The sequence below is a fragment of the Miniopterus natalensis genome, chromosome 2, assembly GCF_054644295.1.
Source record: "Miniopterus natalensis isolate mMinNat1 chromosome 2, mMinNat1.hap1, whole genome shotgun sequence".
In the NCBI taxonomy this organism is placed as follows: Eukaryota; Metazoa; Chordata; class Mammalia; order Chiroptera; family Miniopteridae; genus Miniopterus; species Miniopterus natalensis.
In genome coordinates, this window is record NC_142082.1 from 31,691,056 (window position 1) to 31,699,498 (window position 8,443).

The 8,443-nt window shown below is 34.4% G+C and overlaps 1 pseudogene; it reads right to left on the reverse strand.

The window, feature by feature from the left end:
* Positions 1-239: 239 nt before the first annotated feature.
* LOC107530155 (glyceraldehyde-3-phosphate dehydrogenase pseudogene) lies at positions 240-1,196 on the reverse strand (annotated as a pseudogene).
* Between the last annotated feature and the right edge of the window lie 7,247 nt (positions 1,197-8,443).

Consider the following 8,443-nt stretch of genomic DNA (forward strand, 5'->3'; position numbering starts at 1 on the left):
GGTTTATGGAAACTTGTATATAATAAATTCTTGTTTGTTTGTTTGTTTGGCTGGATAAAGTGAATTTTGTTGATGGTGGATAACAAGGTAAGGCTCCCTAAACCCCTCCTCTTCTTTGGGGATGGAAAATGTGGAGGTCAGGAGATTCTCCCTATGTTGGGGGATTGATATGAGGCAAGGATTCCCCAGCAACTGAGGGCCTCTCTTCTTCTCACTAGGGCTGGTGATTCAGGGGACTCTTACTCCTTGGAGGCCATGTGGACCATAAAGTCCAACAGGCTATCACTGTAGCCAAATTCATTGTCATACCAGAAAATGAGCTTGACAAAGTTGTCATTGAGTGCAATGCCAGCCCCAGTATTAAAGGTGAAGAAGTGGGTGTCACTGTTAAAATCGCAGGAGACAACCTGGTCCTCAGTATAGCCCAAGATGCCCTTGAGGGGACTCTGTGATGCTTACTTTATTACCTTCTTGGTGTCATTGTATTTGCAGCTTTCTCCAGGCAGCAGGTCAGATTCACAACAAATACCCTGGGGCTTGGGACACAGAAGGCTATGCCCGTAAATTTCCCATTCAGCTCAGGGATGACCTTGCTCACAGCCTTGGCAGCACCAGTAGAAGCAGAGATGTTCTGGGCAGTCTTTTGGCCACCATGCCACAGCTTTCCAGAGGGGCCATCCATGGTCTTCTGGGTTTCAGTGATGGCATGGACTGTGGTCATGAGCTCCTCCACAATGCCATAGTTGTCATGGATGACCTTACTAAGTGGGGCCAAGCAGTTGGTGGTGCAGGAAGCATTGTTGACAATTTTGGGGAGAGTTGTCATACTTGTCACACCAATCATAAACATGGGGACATCCACAGAAGGAGCAGAGATGTTGACTCTCTTGGCTCCACCTTTCAAGTGATACCCAGCTTTCTCCAAGGTAATGAAGACACTAGTGGACTCCAAAACATTCAGCACCAGTATCACCCCATTTGAAGTTGGCAGAATCTTGCTTCTGGAAGACGGAGGTTGACTTTCCATTGATGACAAGCTTCCCATTCCCAGACTTGACTGTACCTTTGAACTTGCCATGAATAAAATTATACTGGAATATACAGACCATGTAGTTGAGGTCAATGAAGGGGTCATTGATGGCGATAATATCCACATTGCCAGTGTTTAAAGCAGCCCTACTGACCAGGCTCCCAATATAGCCAGTCGTTCACTCTGACCTTCACCATTGTGTGTCAGAGTTGCAGCTGACTCTGCATAGGAAGGCATGGCTGTCTGATGAACAGGAGGAGCAGAGAGCTGGATATAATAAATTCTAAATAAACTGACTAATCTGTCTAGTATTGTTTTACTATTGGCCTCAGAGAGAATTGGTAATTGACTTCTCAAAACTGTTCTGTAACTCTAAAAATATTTTTACATGCTCTCATCAAAGCAATAGAACTTCAACACAAAATTTGTATGTATTTTAAGAGCTAATTTTTTAAGTTAAACTCCCTCTCACAATCTCTTAAAAGAAACATGATTGCCCTTTTCAAATATAAAGACCAATTTTCTTTTCACTCATGAGGTTTCTTGTTCTAGTTAATATTATCTACGTTTGTGGTCTTCTGAGGTCCATGTTTAATAGCTACCTTTTCATTTATCCCACAATGGCTGATCTTCTCATTTATTCTGTAATTTTTACTGCATTCATCTCCTGTTGCCAAAGATCTCCCATTACCAGTTTCTCTCTTTCCAATTATGTAGCCAACTCTTTTCATTATAAATCTTAAGTGTTTTTCTTAAGAAATAAATTTCATTATTGTTTGCCAATACCATTGACCAAGAATACATCAACTGTTGTAAATTTAAGGCCCAATCTTTTAAAAATGATTTTTAATCTAATTATCGAATGGATATAGTGTTTACTATGTATTTCATCTAGAGAGTCAACTCATTACTAGTTGCCTATAAAATGTAAGTTGTTCTGAAGTACTGACTCTAAGATGATTGTTTTTACTGGACAGTAATTTATATATTGTATATTAGTTTAGGCAAATAGATGTAACTAGCTATTAAAATGCACCTTTATATTGAAAGAAAAGTGTTCATTTCTCCTTGTCCTATTCTAGCCTATGTGGAACTAAATACTAGTGCTATTCCTTTTCTTATAAATCTAAGTGTTTAATATATTTCCCTTGATCTGAATATAAATTACAAATATACTTTATTGTCACTGTGTTAAATGGTCTAAGTCTGTTACTCAAATGTCTATTTGGCATATCAATGAACTTATAGTAGTATAAGTTTATGCCATATTTATCCCACTTTGATGTTGTGATCTTGCTTTTTGAGGTAAATTGACAACATTTGATGATTATTCTTATTTTATGAGTTACAATTTGGAAAAAATGACTTTTATTCTGTTCTATGTCTGTTGAAAATGTCTGCCTCTGTCTCTTTAATGAGTCTGTTAGTCTTCCTGTTTTTTTTTTATGTTAATTTAATTTGAATTTTAAAATAGTCTTGTTTTTGTCTTAATGCATTTTCTTTTAAATAGAAGTGTTTTTTTCCAAGGTAATGAAAATGATAATTTTTTTCAAAGAAGATTTATACTCATGTTATTGAGAAATAAAAGTGTTAAAAAACTGTTTACCAAAACCAATTTTGTATTGAGATATATACATTTCATCTTAAGAATTAGAGCATTGTAAGAGAAATAAAATATGATTCTAACATAATTGATAAGAGCCTTGTCACTTTTGAAACCCAAATAAAGTAATCTAATTATAAAGCTGAGGAGGTTCTCAAGTTTTATTTGAAGAGATTGTTTGAAATGCCTATTCACATGTTCTAATTCCAATACTCCCAAAAGGTAGGACATAAATATTTGTTGAATATTTCAATAGTTGTTATTAAACTTATTTCATAATGTGAAATATTTGATCTTTAATATCAGAAGTTAGTTTCAATGGAAGATGGCATTTATCTGCATCCTTCCTGTATCTCAGGATGGTAATCATTATTAGAAAAGTTGGGTGAAGGGCGAGCATATCATGAGTGAGGGGAGCTATGAGAAATGTTGACATCAATAGAGGAACTGACAGGGTAAGGATAATTTTGACATCTGGTTCTTTGCAAAGAAATGGCAGCACTAATTACCTATGTTTAATTCTTTATCAACAGTCTCTTTGAACCCCTTCAGAGATTCTCACTGACCTCATGGCTACAGTTCCTGACCTTCAGTATGAAAAACATTGAATGGTAACAAGCAAAAATTGCTCAAAGCTATGTTATTTCTGAACTACAAATGGCTTACAAAGTTAAAAATAGAAATCTGAATACATGTGTCAACACTCACATGAATGAAGACACTGAACCTCCTCTCTCAGACCCAGAATCCTTACTGAAAGTAGATAGAGTAGCATAATCAGAGTAAGGTCAGCTAATTGCCATTGAGGTCCTGGACAAGACATCTTTTCTCAGGCAAGTTATTTTTATTTTTCAAAAGTACTTTTTACCATTGTCATAATAATGCTTATATTTAGAATTACATGGAGCTGTATGAAACATAATTTTCTTTCAAATATAAATCTGAAATTGCACTTTAAATTGAAATTAAATGCATAACCCAAGAGAGCAAAAGGTTATCCATTTTTGTTCTGAATGTGCAAAATACAAAACAAAACAAAAAAACAAGTCATAACAATGAGGGTTTATGGATAAGATGCATGGTTATTAAGTTGCCTTCGTTGATTAAAAACAAATTTTCATGTAATTTTAAATAATTACTCATGAGGTAAACATATTTTTTACTAAATATGGGCTTAAAATACAGGTACCAAAGTGGATTTGGGAAAGACAGAAGTGATTTTAAGTGGTAGATTAGTTCACATTAGACAGATGATAATTCTGAACATTTTAAATATGCAGACATATTTATTCAAATAAATTCTGAAACAGAAGATGAAATAGAGCACTAGTATGAAGTTTTTCTTGTATAATTCTTTGTGTATTAGAGATTGTCCTTTTTTATTTTATACTTTTACATATATTTTTAAATTATAATACAACTAAATTACATGAAAGAAGCCTGTTGATTAAAACATGTTTGGAGAACCCTCTGTTGTGTTAGTTCATAAAATGAGATGGGAAGCCTAGATTACTCTATTTAAAAAATTAATTCACTGATTCATTGAATAAGGATTCATTGTTTGTTTACATGAGTCTGAGTGGGGTTTTGAATAATGAGCGTTACGAGCTTAGTAAAGATAATTATACAGAAGACTTAAAACTGAAACCTCCTATATATACAATCTTTAACTTCCTACCTGTTTCTGAATATATAATAGAAATATGTTCACTCAGTCTTTTTAATAGCTAAAGTGATTATTTTGTAAATATAATAATAATTCATTAAATAATTACATTGGAACTATACATACAATATAATTTGTTCTTGGAAGACAGTATGTTTATTTTATGATTGTCCCTATATCTATTATATTCAGGAGTAGAATATAGAAAACAACCTAAATATTCTAAGTGGAATGATTATCTAAAAATATTAATCCAACCTTCAGAATTATGAACAATGTTCTTTCACTTTGTTTTCTTTTTCTTTTCTTAATCTTTATGGAATATATTTGGGTGATATTGGTTAATAAAATTATGTAGGTTTCAGGTGTACAATTCTATAGTCCATCATCTGTATATTGTATTGTGTGTTCACTACCAAAAGTCAAGTCTCCTTTGGTCCCCATTTGTCCCCATTTTACCCCCTTCTACCTTCCCCAACCCCTTTCCCTCTGGTAATTACCATACTCTTCTCTGTGTCTATGAGGGTTTTTGTTGTTGTTGTAATATTTGGCTGTAATAAAGAAGAAAATCATCTTACCTTTTACCACATCATGGACGGGCCTGGAGAGTATTAGGCTAAGTGAAATAAGCCAGTCAGAGAAGACAAATACCATATGATTTCACTTATATGTGGAATCTAATGAACAAAATAAGCTAACAAACAAAATAGAAACAGATTCATAGACACAGAGAATAGACAGACAGCTGTCAGAGGGGAAGCGGGTAGAGGGCTCAGTGAAAAAGGTGAAAGGATTAAGGGAAAAAACCCAACAACAACCCCTTTGACACTTTTTTTAATATAACAAAATAATATTTCACTTATAAATTTCAACTCAAGTCTCACCTCCTCAAGAATTTTTTAGAGTTCCGGCTCAGTGACCTTTCTTTTCTGAAATTACGTAGTATTGTATTCACTGCACGACTCATGCAACACATTAACATTTGCTGCCTTGCAAGAGTCTGCCTCTTAATGGAGTGTCTTATCTCTTGCACTGAATTATAAATTTCTAGAAGTCAGTATTTTATTATGTCTCTGAGAACCTAGGCGATATAACATTATATATAAAAAAGAGTAATATTAATAAAAAATATTTACCTGAATATATTGAAAATAAAATTATACGTAAAACTTGAACTGTAAATTGGTTTCAGAATTCATCAGAAATTATTAATTCCAAATCTTAGTAGGCAATGATTAATATGTGTAAGTTGAAAAAGAAAGAATTTGGAGACAGAGTGGAGAGTTAACATTGTTGCTGTTTTCTTTCATAACCCATTTATTTCTTTCTTCAAGGTACAAATATTTATTATAAACTAACTACATGCTACAAATTGCACTGGTTCTGGGAATATAAAAACTTTGCTCACATCTTTCTGCTTAGGGTCTAGTTAAGACTTGCCCGATTTTGTCAGTTCTCTAAGAATGAAAGCTCAGCATAAACTTAGTTTGAAAGTTAGCCTTGGTCAACAGCCATTTGAAATCTCATGTTGTCTATAAGGCCCTTATTGGCTGTAGAAATCCAGGGTTAATAATTTCTCTCATCATAATACCAAGCAACTCTATTACAGCTCTTATTTTACTTATCTTCATGCATTGTAATTATGGCATCTTAATATTAAGTCTTGCTTAAGAAACTTTTTCCTTCTTGGTTTTTCATTTTTCCAATATTTCCTAACAGAATATCTATGTTTTTCACTTTTATTTTACAACCACTTAATACATTTGAATCCCTCACCTTTTCATAAAATACGTTTGTAATTTTATTTTACTTTTCTTATAAAGAGAAAGCATGAAGTTGTGCTATGCCCATGCATGAAATCATCTATCTTTTTTTCTTGGAATAGTAACTTTAAATTGGAATAGTAACTTTATCACATGTGAAATTTTTATATAAGCTGGGATCTGTTTTCTGTATTTTCTATTCAGTTCCATTGATCTGGATTAGATTTCCAGTAGCTTTATTGTATGTATTAAATTTCACAATTTAAGTTCCTGTCACTATACTTAATAAAATGTTTTTTTTTCTCATCTTCTCTGTGGTTGAATTCCCTTCTCACAGCTGGGATAAGGCTGTGAAATCTTTTCCCTCGGCTACAGGGTTTTGTTATGAAGAAGAGTCTCAGTGTATTTCACAAGGATTTATCTTCCTCTCCCCTTTCCCAGAGCTCTGATGAGATATTTTTGGGATCCTTTCCCTAAGAACCGAGTAGAGTTCTCAATGGTGTGCCCCTATGAAGACTTCAGCCCCCGGGATATTTTCATTTTCATGTTAGTACAGATTTACCTTCTAGTAATTCTTCAAAAATACCACTAAATTTTCCAGTTCAAGGCTTTTGCAGCTCCTGCTTCAGGTAAGCATATCTCAGCTCTGTCTCTCTTCTGTGCCTTCTTTCCAGATTTAAGGTGGTGGTTTTACTTCCCTGATTGGTCCAAGAAGTCATTGATTTTCAGGTTCCCCAGCCCTTCCTGTGCAAACCCAAAATGATGACTTCCAAATTCTTTATATGTCAGAGTTAAAGCTGAGGTCTTATGAATTTTCTTGGACCGGTGTTTACCAAAACTTGTGTTCAGTAAATGTTTAAATTTATCAAAAGTATAGACTCCACATGTTTATGAGAATTGAACAGTTAAATAAATGAATGACAGATGACTGCAACCAAGTTTCTCAGTGTTGAAGGAGGTATTCAGCAGCAAGCAAGAGAAAGATGCTAGAATAATTCATGTGGTAATGGATTAGAATAAAAGACATAGGCATGAACTACTTGGTTTAATATAAATATGGATGTTTACATATAGAAGTATTTATACATATGTGTGTATACAATATTAATAATTACACATATTTTCCCTTGTTCTGTGAGCTGAGAGATCTAGCAGCCACCACACAGCAATGAGTACAGCTGCCTCCAAACTCTTATTTTCTAATATCATTCTCTAAATAGAACCAGTATCCTTGTCAAAGTGGCTGATTCTAGAACAGGGACAGCAATTATACAATTGGACTAACTTGGAGTATCAGAAAATAAGGAAATAACAACAAACAGATAAATTTTTAAAAAATCAAACAAAAATGCACATATTGATGTGAATATATCAACAGGACACAGATGCCTAACGAAAACATTTCAAGTACAAAGTTTCAGCAACTTAAGCAAAAAAATAAATAAATTAGTACTGGATTATAACCTAAAATATCCATACGTATCCATGAGTACACACTTCTATGAATGAGTAATTAAATGAATGAATCAATGGGGCACAATAAACAAATCTGTGCACAAGGGCTCTTGCATTTTATGAAGGTTCTTCATCCTAAAGGAAGGGGAATGTGCCTGCATTCCTTAAATGTGGACTGCCTATGGCGAATCCCTTACAGAGAGTACAGTGTGGAGAGAGGGAAAAAGACTAGCCTTACAGTGGAAAACCTTGGGAAACGCTATTTCAGCTGAACAGTGATGTCACTTTGATAATGAATATCTTTGATGGGATGTGTAGAGAATGGGACTTTACCTCTGGGGTCTCCCTCACAAGAACACAGAATTCCAGAACAACCATTATATAAACATCAGACGCATTCCAAGTGAAGAACATTCCGCAGAATCCCAGATGAGTGCTCCTCAAAACACTCCTGCTCACCAAAAATAAGAGAAAAGACTAAGAAACTGTACAGCTAAGAAACACTACAATTGAATATACTGTGGTACGCTGTATCAGCTCCTGGAACAGAAAAAGGGGTATTAAGTAAAAACTAAGAATATCTGAATAATGTGAGGTCTTTACTTAGTAACAATCTATCATTTTAATTCATTAATTATACCAAATAAACCATATTAATTTGCCAGTTTGCTTGTTTATTTCTTTATTTTAAAATATGTCATTATTGATTTCAGAGAGAGGAGTGAGAGGGAGAGAGAGATACAAACATCAATGATGAGTTGTTGATCCACTGTCTCCTGCATGCCCCCTGCTGGGGATTGAGCCTACAACTGGGCATGTTCCCTGATGGGGAATCAAGCCCCAATCGCCGAACCACACCCGGCCGGGAGGGAAAGTAGCTTTGTATTCACAAATGTTTCCATGGAATTCTGTTTTCTTTAAAATAT